The sequence below is a fragment of the Aegilops tauschii genome, chromosome 6 (assembly GCF_002575655.3).
Source record: "Aegilops tauschii subsp. strangulata cultivar AL8/78 chromosome 6, Aet v6.0, whole genome shotgun sequence".
Classification (NCBI taxonomy): domain Eukaryota; kingdom Viridiplantae; phylum Streptophyta; class Magnoliopsida; order Poales; family Poaceae; genus Aegilops; species Aegilops tauschii.
In genome coordinates, this window is record NC_053040.3 from 122,762,120 (window position 1) to 122,773,373 (window position 11,254).

General features: G+C 49.4%; 1 pseudogene; it reads right to left on the bottom strand.

The window, feature by feature from the left end:
- Window positions 1–364: 364 nt before the first annotated feature.
- On the bottom strand, window positions 365–1,808 carry LOC109746585 (patatin-like protein 2; annotated as a pseudogene).
- Between the last annotated feature and the right edge of the window lie 9,446 nt (window positions 1,809–11,254).

Sequence of the window (11,254 nt, forward strand, 5' to 3'; positions counted from 1 at the left end):
GCCACGGTTCATGTAACCTTTGTAAACCTAGCTTCCTCCGTCGCAGCCATGGCGAAGATGAAGCAAACAGATTAATGATCGGTTTATGGAGCTCAAGACATTGAAACCGCGGCTTCGTATCGGAGAGCAATCACATGCCTCATGAGCATCGATCCTGATTCCCTCTTTTCCTATTGCATGTCTGGCAGTACAATTCATTTGCTTGATCGGAGAGCCAAAATACTGTTTGCTATTAGGGAGGTGTACAGAGGACCCATTGTCTTGGAAATGGATTGCTCAGTGCTTGCAAACTACCTGAACCTGAAGCCTGGGGCGTTCAATCTCTCCTCCTGCTTTGGTCTGATACAGGACATTCAGGCTAGTTTCAAACTTTTTGCGTCGGCCAAGGCCAGTCTGGTAGGAAGGGGCCGGATGCAATAAACTGGCCCATGAAATCGCTGCCATGGCCAGGAGCAATGGAGATCTGAAGTTGATAACTGACGTCCCTGCTCATCTCCGTGAGCTTGGCCGACCCGGTGCCCAGGGAGAGGATGAGGAACTTCCCATAGTCGGCCGGTTTGATTGGGAAGAAATCATTGTTGCCCATGAGGATCTGCTTGCTGACGTGGGTCATGGCCAGCAGCGTCGGGTTGTTTGCCGCGACGCCGCCGTCGATCAGATTGAATGCGCGTGGCTTGCCGTGCTTGTCCGTGGTCTCGAAGTGGTGGCCGGGCAGGTAGGTGGGCGCGGCGGACGTGCTGATGCATACGTCGGAGAGGAGGGCGTCTTTGGAGACGTCGCTTTGAGCCTGCACACACAGACACAAGATGTAGTGATCGACGTTACTGCAACGTACTCAGGCAACATACATGTATACATGTAATGAATGAATGAGGGAACATGTTTATTTGGAGTGGAGGGAAGAACTTACATCGTATCTGGAGAAGATGATTGGCTGCAGCAGCTTGATGTCGAAGGCTGGGACGACGATGTTCTGCAACGCTTGGCTCACGCGTGTCTCCCCGAGCTGCTTTCGCACGACGGAGTGCAGATATTTGCCGTTGTACTTGGGCCCCTTGATGCTCTTGAGCAAGCCGAGAGGCCCGCGCTTGACGCGAGGGAAGATCTTTGGGCAGTGCTCCAGGTAGAAGGCGTTGATGTCCTTGGCGGCGAAGAGCGGGCGGCCGTCGGCATTAGGCGCGGTGAGCATGGCGGTCACCAGCCCGCCGGTTCTGGTCCCTGCAATCACGTCGAAGTAGTCGGCAACCCTGGCCTCGGGTCCATCAAGTTCCTGCAATCAGTTGCACACACCAACAGTTAGAACCAGCGACGTGGAATGGATGAGGCAAACGCAAGCGAGGAAACAGCAACGGTCAGAACAGAGAACCAGCGGCGTGTAATGGATGAAGCAAACGCAAGCAGGGAATCAGTCAGAACCTAACCAGCGTTGTGGAATGGATGAAGCAAACACAACCAGGGAATCATAGAGTTGATCAAATTCTCACCTGGAGCTTCTCTTCGAGGAAACCGAGGATGGTGCCCGGGATGATGCCGCGTACGCCCCCGCCGTCGATGCTCAGGAGGGTGACAATGCTTCCCTACGACGGCGTCGGGGTTCGTGGCGTCGGGAGCAGGCGGCTGGACTCCGGGGACTCGACCGCCGCCAGGTTGACAGTGAGTGACTTGAGACTCTTCAGCTTGGGACACGGCATGGCCACGGGATCAGTGTAGAGGTGAAAATGGGGAACAGAGGAGAGCAGAACTGCAGAACGGGAACAGAGGGAGAGAGAGATGCTGCTTGTGAATTGGATGTGATGTGTGCGCTTATATATAAGGTAGGGTGCGCAATCGCCGGGTCGAAATCGGACTGGATGCCGCGCGTCTATTTGGCAAGGCTGCAAACTGGGTGAAACTCGGACTGGATACTAGCACGCGTGAGGGAAGTGAGGAAGCGGGCGACGCAAGAAAGGAAAATTTGGTTCCGAGGCACGCTCGACGCGTCAATCATTAATCAGTGTCGAACCTGGCTCGGGTGATATCGGTTTGGGGTGGCGCTTGCCATTTTATCTCGGGCTTCGCTAGAGTAGTAGATAGTAACGATAATAAGCAACTCCAACGAGCTTTATCCCTTCGGATATGCTAAAACTCAGTCGACTGAGTTCTGATGAAGTCTCAGTCGACGTGTTTTGCCGTTGGATCGTTTTCAGCTTTTAGATTTGCGATAAGGTCGTGGCTTGTCTCGTATAGGCCTGTCTCAGGGGTGTGGCCGGCCCGGTGTCTTTTTTTTTGGGCGTTCCTTGTCTGTTTGTTGGGCTTTGTGTTCGGCATCCAGCTTGGAGAAGCATGCTCGGTGTATTTTTTTTTTTATTCTTGTTATTGTTATTTTTAGCTTGTTCCAGTACGCACGACTATGTGTATTATTTGGTGTGTGGAATGTCAAAATCATTTGTGTACTTTTTGCGGGTGGAAAAAAGGATTATCCAAATGAATCACATGTATTTGTATTATTTTCTTATGTTGGGGCATCTGTGTAAACACATTTTTATTTTTATTTTTTTATAAAATGTGTGATAGTGTTGTTGTCTTGTGAAAATCGGCCAGCACAACCAGCATTTTTTTCTTTGTTTTTTCGTATCGGAGCAGGGTATGGGCGGTGGGTTTGAGGAGGGGACCTTTTTCGTTGTCTGTTGGGGCTTTTCTCATTTTCTTTTTTTGGCTGCAACTTTCACACGGTGGGAGAATGGAGGGGATGCGAAGCGTTGAATATTTTCTCCCAACTGCAATTGGCCTTGTGTTTTTCTCGGAGGACGGAGGGTGAGGGGACGGCAGTTGCAAGTCCGACGCTAGGCTTGCAACTGCAAGTGTCACCCTCGACTGTAAGTGCATGCCTAAAGACCCAACCGTAACCGACCTTTTGTTTTGTTGGTGGGCGGCTGGGAAGGGGGTAGTTGCATGTCCGGCACTAGGGTTGCAATTGCAAGTGTCACCCTAGACTCCAACTGCATGCCTACAGATCCATCCGCAACCGACCTTTTTTTTGATGGTGGATGGTGGCAGGGTGGTGGGCAATTGCATGCCCCGACACTAGGCTTGCAACTGCAAGTGTCGCCCTCAGTTGCAATTTTGCATGCCTACACAACCGATTGCAACTGATCTTTTACTTTGTCGGTGGTCTATGGGAGACGCGCGCGGGAGGGGGGCAGAGGGGAGGCAGTCGCATGTACCATACTAGGCATGCAACTGCAAGTGTCGCCTTGTATGGAATTGCATGTCGCACGACTGACTGTAACTGACATTTTATTTTGTCGGCCGACAGCGGGAGAGGGGCGGTTGCATGGCCGACACTAGGCTTGCAACTGCAAGTGTCGCCCTCAATTGCAATTGCATGTCTCCCTCCCGACTGCAACTGGCATTGTGTTTTTTGTCGGATGCCAACGGGAAAGGAGGGGGGCAGTTGCATTCCCAACACTTGGCTTGCAACTGCAAGTGTCACCCTTGACTGCAACTGCATGCCTATAGACCAACCGCAACTAACATTTTTTTGGGTGGTGGGTGGCGGGAGAGGCGGGCAATTGCATGTCCGACATTGGGGTTGCAAGTGCAAGCGTCGCCCCTAGACTGCAACTGCATGCCTACACATCCAATTGCAACTAATATGTTTTTGGTCTGTTGGAGATGGGAAAGGGGGAGGGCAGTTGCATGCCTGACACTAGGCTTTGCAACTGCAAGTGTCGCCCTCGACTGCAATTGCATGCCCGCACACCCGATTGCAACTAATATTTTGATTTGTCGATGGTCGGTGGGAGACCAGAGGGTAGTTGCATGTCTAACACTAGGCATGCAATTGCAATTGTCGCCCTGTCTGCAATTGCATGTCGACACTCCCGACTGCAATTGACGTTTTGTTTTGTCGGTGGGTAGCGGGAGTGGGGGAGGTTGCATGCCCAACACTAGGCTTGCAACTGCAAGTTTCGCCCACGACTACAATTGCATGTGTCCCTCCTGACTGCAACTGGCCTTATGTTTTTGTCGGAAGCCAACGGGAGAGGTAGGGGGACAGTTGCATGCCCGACATTAGGTTTGCAACCGCAAGTGTCGCCTACTATAACTTTGTGGTGTTTGTGGGGGCGGATGAGTCAATTTTATGTCTATCACTAGACACACAACTGGAATTGTCGTGCCATACTGCAACTGCATGTCTTCAACACGACAACAACTAGTGGTGTTTTGTCGGTTTTTATCAAGAACAAACTATTGCGCACGTCATATCTCAATTGCAATAGCATGGTGTAACATTAAACACAATTATAAGGTGTGCAAATGCCTGTAACTAGCCGCTCCCTAAACTTTCATCATTTTTCCGAAAATACATTCAACATTTTTATTTTTATTTTACATTTTTATAATATATGGAAAATATGTTTAAATCTTAATGAACATTCTGCAATTACACCCAAAAATTGTACACGATGAAGTTTTTGAAAATACGAAAATACTTTTTGTGAAATATCACTACAAATGTAAATAAGTGCTTACTTTTATTTCTTAGTGAACATGGAACTGAAATGAAAAGGGAAAAAGAACATTGGGCAGACAAAAGGAAAAAATAAAATAGAAAAACCAAGCAAAAACAACAACAAATAGACACGGGGAAATCATACAATATACGCTAGTGGCCCTTCCAGTGCGCTACAAAAAGAAGTAGCGCCCAGAAAAATCACAAGGCAATAAAAAATCATTTGCCAAAAGCACCTGTCTCTAACCCGGGCCTATATCTTTTTTTGTTCAACACCTTCTTCCCTGTGTAATAAAAACAAGTGAGGGAACATCCCAGCCAAGAGACAGAAACAAAGAAAGAAGCCCAGCTGAAATTAACAAACAAATAAACAAGCAAAAAAGCTCAGAAGTCATGCGGATACAGCCCAACAGGCGCCACGCCAGGAAACGAACATGCGGATACAGCCCATCAGGCGCAACGCCAGGAAACAGGCCTAATCTGCACTGGGTGACATCAGCCGACTTAGACTTCGCGAAGTCTAAGTCGACTGAGACCTAGACAAACCCTTATCCCTTTTATTACTAGAAGAACGCCCGTGTGTTGCAACGGGGCCACATTATTAACTTTAAGAGTTCAATGTCAATTATGTTAATATTATATTTAATATTCTCATACATATTAAGTGACATTGACGACTTTTTTATCATCAAATTCTCTCTCTCACACACACAACCTCTCCCTCCCTCTTCCTCACTCTCTCTCCCCCTCTCCCTCACTCGGGAGGTGGGACGAAAATAAACCCGGAACGGAGACTACCAACTGAGACATTAGGAGTAGAGATCATTTAGTTGATAAGAATAAATAGAAAACGGTGTTAAAAAGGAGAAACAGATTAGAATACATTGAAAAACCAAAAGGACGATGTAAAAGGGGATTCGCCCTGCCCCCCGGGCCTTGCCACCGAACCGGCTCAGCGGTCCAGTCCCCGCGGTCGTCTTCTCCTGTTCCCCGAGCCGCGTCGCTACAGAGCCGGGCTCCCGCCCGACCACCTCGCTGGCATCGAAGGGGAATGGATAAGGGTGACGCCCTGCCTTCCCTGCCCCCATGGCCTCACTCCTCCTCGACGCCCCTCCCAAATCCACTTCTCCTCCTCGCTCGCTCGATCCCGTCGATCTGGACGAAGTCGGACGCCACGGCCACCATGACCGACCCCGTCCACACGGCCATTGCCCTCCCTGCGGGCTAGGAGCTTGTCGAGGAGCTCTGAACGCCTTCGCTACTTCGTCTGCGCCAACGAGATCAAGTCCAGCACCCCCGCATCGACGTCGCTGCCGTCTTCCTCAACCTTGGGCCACCGCGACATTGCCGTTCGATCCGCGCCGCCCCGAGCTCCCATGTCTTCCCCTAGGGCGCCATTGACACCGCCATGATCTCCTCTTGCCTTTCCCCTGTTACCCCTCTCGTTTGCTCTCGTTAAGTATTTCGCCGTGGCCGAGAACCGCCGTCCGCCATGGCCATTGCAGGGGTAGCCACCGAGCTCCTCGGATTGCCCCCGTGGTACATGCCCGCTCCTATGCACGCACATGCCCACGCCCGTGCTACACCGCGTCGGTCGCGCCCGCCGCTGCCGTCGCGCTCGCCGCAGCCACCACACCACTGTGCCCCGCGCGACACACACCCTGGCCGCGCGCCACACTCTCGCTGGCTGCGCTCGCCCCGTCTGCTGCCGCCTATCCCTTCGCTCGCCCCGCTGTCGCGCCCCTACCTCGCGCCGCCTCCAGTCATGGCCTTCTTCTGCCGGCCGCCCCCTCAGCCACGCCGGCCGCATCTCTGCCCTCCACCGTCGGTCGCTCGCCTCGCCTGCTGCGTGTTGCTTCCTGCTGCTATGCGCTGCTCTACCGCTGGTACGCTGCTGCGCCATGCCCTCGACACCGCCGTGGACAAATGTGGCGGAGGGATTGTTAATGGAGTACGAGAAGGAGGTGGCGGAGAAGGTGTGGAGAGGCAGGAGGTCTGGGGTGGTGTCACCTGGCTGTGGTGGAGGTGTTTATGCGAGAAGGAGCCGGAGTGGAAGGAGAGGTCACAATTGGAAAGAATCGCAAAAAAAATCATAACCCGGAAAGGTGATTTCCTTCAATAGGTGAAAAACATAGGAAATATTGGTTGTTATCAAGGAAAGGTAAAATTTTAGGAAAGTTAGGATTTTTGAACTGATTTCTATGCAAATGGGGTTTTATTATTTGGTAACGTGATATCAGTACCTGCCCGTTTGTGACGTGTCTGATTAGGAAAGTTTGCAAATGTTAAGAAACTATTTATTGGGAGAAAAGTTGTGACGTGTCTGTTATTTGTTTCCTAAAACAAATTTCACTAATAAGAGAAATCGATTGATTTAGATAAGTTAGGAAAGTTAGATTAAAATGTATTATTTGTTTCCTGAAAATCTGTTATTTGTTTCCTAAGACAAATTGAACCAATAAAAGAAATCGATTGATTTGCATAATTTAAGGAAGTTAGATCCGTAATTTGTTATATGTTAGGAAAGTTTTGGTTGTAATAAAGAGTGGAGAGAAAAATAAACCGATAGACCAGGGTGGGAGGAGGTGGTGGGAGGAGAGACGAAAAAAACCCAGCGAAAATAAACCGCGGACCAGGGTGGGAGGGGGTGGTGGGAGGAGAGACGAAAAAAACCCAGCGAAAATAAACCACGGAGACTATTCACCAACTCGTCCATTAGGAGTAGAGATTATCCATTTGGTTTGCGTTTTGGATGGCGGCCGACTGGTGCGCCCAACTCACCAGCGCATTTTGTGTCCGCGGGCATTTTTTCCACCCTTTTTCATACATATCTAAAACATTGCCAAAAGTTCGCATTTGTCTTGTAACCAAATAAAAATATCACCGTTTTACAACCAAATAACAATCTCATAGTTTGCAAACCAAATAAAATTTAAATTGTCACAAATACGTTTGAAAGAAATGAGACGATACATTTATTGGTTGCCCAAAAAAGTGGGCCCACGTATGCTCAATCAAATCATCTTCTAGTTGAATGTGAGTTTTTCAAGCACATATTTCTTGAGAAATTGGATAAACTATGCAAATGTTGCCGCTCTTCCATGCTCAAGCACAACATTTTCACCCTGAAATTGAAACTCTTGGTCATAGATTTCATTGGGATGCTCATCTTCTATGATCATGTTCTGCATGATCACACAAATAGTCATCACCTGCCGCAACTTCTTGTGCTCCAAGTTTTAGCAGGATACCAAAGATGCCCTATCGAGATTGAAGAACACCAAAAGCACGCTCAACATCCTTCCTAGCACTCTCTTCTGCTTGGGTAAATCTCTGCCTCTTCTCTCCTACTGGGTTGGGGATTGTCTTCACAAAGGTCGTCCACTGAGGATAGATACCGTCAACTAGGTGGTACCCTTTGTTGTAGCGGTCGCAATTGATCTCAACATTGACCTATGGGAAGTTGTCTTTTGCAAGCCTTCCGAACACCGGAGAATTCTATAGCACGTTGATGTCGTTGTGAGAGCGGCCATGCCAAAACAAGAGTGCCAAATCCAGAAATCTTGTGAAGCCACGGCCTCAATAATGAAGTGCAAACTTTCACATGGCCCCTATACTGCCCCTGCCAAGTAGATGGACAGTACTCCACTTTCAGTGCATACAATCTATGCTACCAAGTATACCCGCAAAGCCTCTAGCTGCATTGATCTCCAACAACCGGGTTGTATCTGCAACAATTGGCTCTCTCAAGTACTAAACCAAACACTGCCACCACAGCCTTGTAGAACTTGTACATGAAATCTAGGCAAGTGGACTCACTCATGAAGACGTACTCATCAACAATAAGATCAACAGGTATTCCATATGCAAGCATCTGAATAGCTGCGGTGCATTTCTGAAAATAGGAGAAGCCAACTTTTCTAAGTGCATCCGACTTGCATTCCAAATAATCATAGTAGGCCACAAACCCCTCCCGGTCCCCAGATACGATTGAGCACATGTCTAGCCATCCGAGAGCGACGCCGAAATAACTTGTGTGTTGAACTGTTGATCGCCGGACGCAAAGTAGTCATCCCAAAGTAGGCAATGGCCCCTCTATCTGTTGCGATTCAACGCCGGAACATGGCTCGAGATCAAGCCCCTAAACATCGGCCGCTGCCTAGCAATGTGGTCATGGATGACCAATGCAGCAACCACCATCTCCTCATCGTCCAACGATGAATCGTCTGAATCACAAATGAAGTTGTTGAAAAAAAATACTCATTTCCACTATCCATTTGTACCTTGCGTGGTGGAAGAAGTCGGCCGGCGAAGAACACCGCCCGTCCCCCAGTCCAGATAGCAAGCTGTAGGCGTGGAGGCGATAGTGGGGGCGGAGGCACCAGGCTCGGAGCGTTTCCAGCGGCGGCGGAGGACGGGGCTAGCGTGGTCGTGGCGGGTGCTACGACGTCGGCTGCATAGGCCACCAACGCCGACAAGTTTGGTTGTCGAGGGGTGCGGCGTATTGCTGGGGGAGATATCTGGGGGAGGGTGATGGCCTGGGCAGCGTCCCACCGGCCGAAACCGGGCGAGGGCGGGAGTGGCCGGGTGTCGGCTGCAGATGGGAGAGGGAGGGGGAATGGTCAAAGTGCCACCGACTGACGGGCCAAAGGGAGGACAAGGCCGGCGTCGCGCACGTCCATTCCATGTCCGTGCCGACGCAAACTGGGCTCAAATATGGGCTCGAAATGGGTTATGCGCGGACAACAGACGCTCGCCCGTTTGGGTCGGCGCGTGGGCCACGGTTTCTATCCAAACGGATCCCCGCGGATAGAATGCGTCGGTGCGTTGGAGTTGCTCTAATGCATCAAGAAAAAAGCCTGTGCCTGTGCATGCTAGTATAAACGAATTCAGTATAAACCAAGTCCTCACCATCTGTTACATAAGGCTGCACTCACTCTGCAATCCCAAGAGACCACGCACAACAGCTACATGAAACATTCGCAAAGACTAGCAGCAACAAGCAGATCCTCGTGAACTGAAACCTAGCCAACAGCGCAACGAAATGCTGCAGACACGCACTATCAAAGAGAAAGTAAAACTCTCTCCCCATCTATGTATCCGTATATGTATGGGTTACTGCGGGGTTCGTTGCTTCTGCGGCTGGATGAGGGTTTAGAGCCCGGCTCCTGTTCAAAAAAATTGAAGAAATTGAAGCTCCAGTCGAAACTGTCACTGGGGGGCGGGGGTTCGAGGTTCAGCTCATCCTCCTCGGATTTCTTGTCCGCGTCCACGTCGTCGCGACTGCGCCAACATGGCGCGGGCACGGGCCACCTGTATGTATGTGGTGATAATCTCATTATTATTTATCCAAAGAAAAGAGCACATTGAAACCATAGCTTATTAGTGTCTAACTGTATCAGATAACAACACATACCTGTTTAGCCTGTCGCTGGGATCCCCATCCATTTTCCAGAAAGCCTCACCACTGTCACTCCCAACATCACCAGCCTTACTGCCAGCCAAAACATACCGATAAACAGATTTACTAACAGCATCCACTCATTCATGATGCTTCACTGAACCTGCTTGGTTCAGCAAAGCTTCTTAAAACATTCGACCCAGGTAACGAAGTACGTAAACACCCTTAAAACCTCGTTAAAAAACTTATCATGTATGACAAGCACCTGAATGCCCAGAAAGGAAAGCTAGCCAGGCATACCTCTTTTCACAAAAATGTTCCAGAATGCATTGAACATGATCCCACATCACGATAGGGGCAGGGCCGGCCCTGAGGGAGGGCAGAGGGGGCGGCCGCCCCGGGCCCCCCATGTATAGGGGCCCCCACCTAGGTACTATCCACGTAGGCCATGGCCCAAGGAGACTGCGGACGAAGCCGCTGATAGTTGAGATTTGATCTGTTAGCCTGTACGCTTCTCTCAAACTAAAATGCTTAGCCTGGTTGCCTTGCCCTAGCCAGATTATTGGGTTTCCTTCTCATCGCTATGACTTTCCTTATTCAATCTATTCCCCAATCTCCTTTGGTCATCGCAGAACAAACCATGGGCAGCCTGGTCTCGCCGTCGCAGCTTTCTCCTCCTACGTCGGCGCCGACGACAACCGCAAGCCGGTGGTGGGGTGGACGCGGGAGCGGCATTCATGCTAGACTCCAAGGGGACGACGACCATGGTAGGGCAGGCAGTGCTGACGAAGTTCACGACTTGCCACATCAACGAACTCCACCGGATCTGTTCCGCTCTTCACGCGACTGACGCACACAGTGATGCAGGTCGCCGAGCTCCTTCCATCAGACATCAATATATATTGCTAATGATCATGGACACCGACCCGAATGATCCGAGGTAATATTACCTATTTCCCATATCTATATTGCTAATTAAGTATTTTATATTGGAATGCATGCTTGATGCATAGCTTTGCGGTGTTCAAGCTTTGATGTAATTTATTTATTTTGATCTGTGTGGCATAATGTCGCCTACTCCTAGAATATATGCATTTGATAAAAAGAGGAAAAAGAAAACAAAGTGTGGTTAACTTGATAGAATTACTGAGAGGTGCCATCGACTCAATCATAAGTAGTGAATTTTATTGATGATTGTTAGATGAAATTTTGAAGGTAATATGTATCAATTATTTGATATGAATGCTGCTTTTCGAAAATACAAAGATGAACATGGTTCCATCTACACCCGTATAACTAATAATTTTTTAAAAATACTAGAAAAGTTCAAAACATTATAAAATTTGGCGGTATAAAAC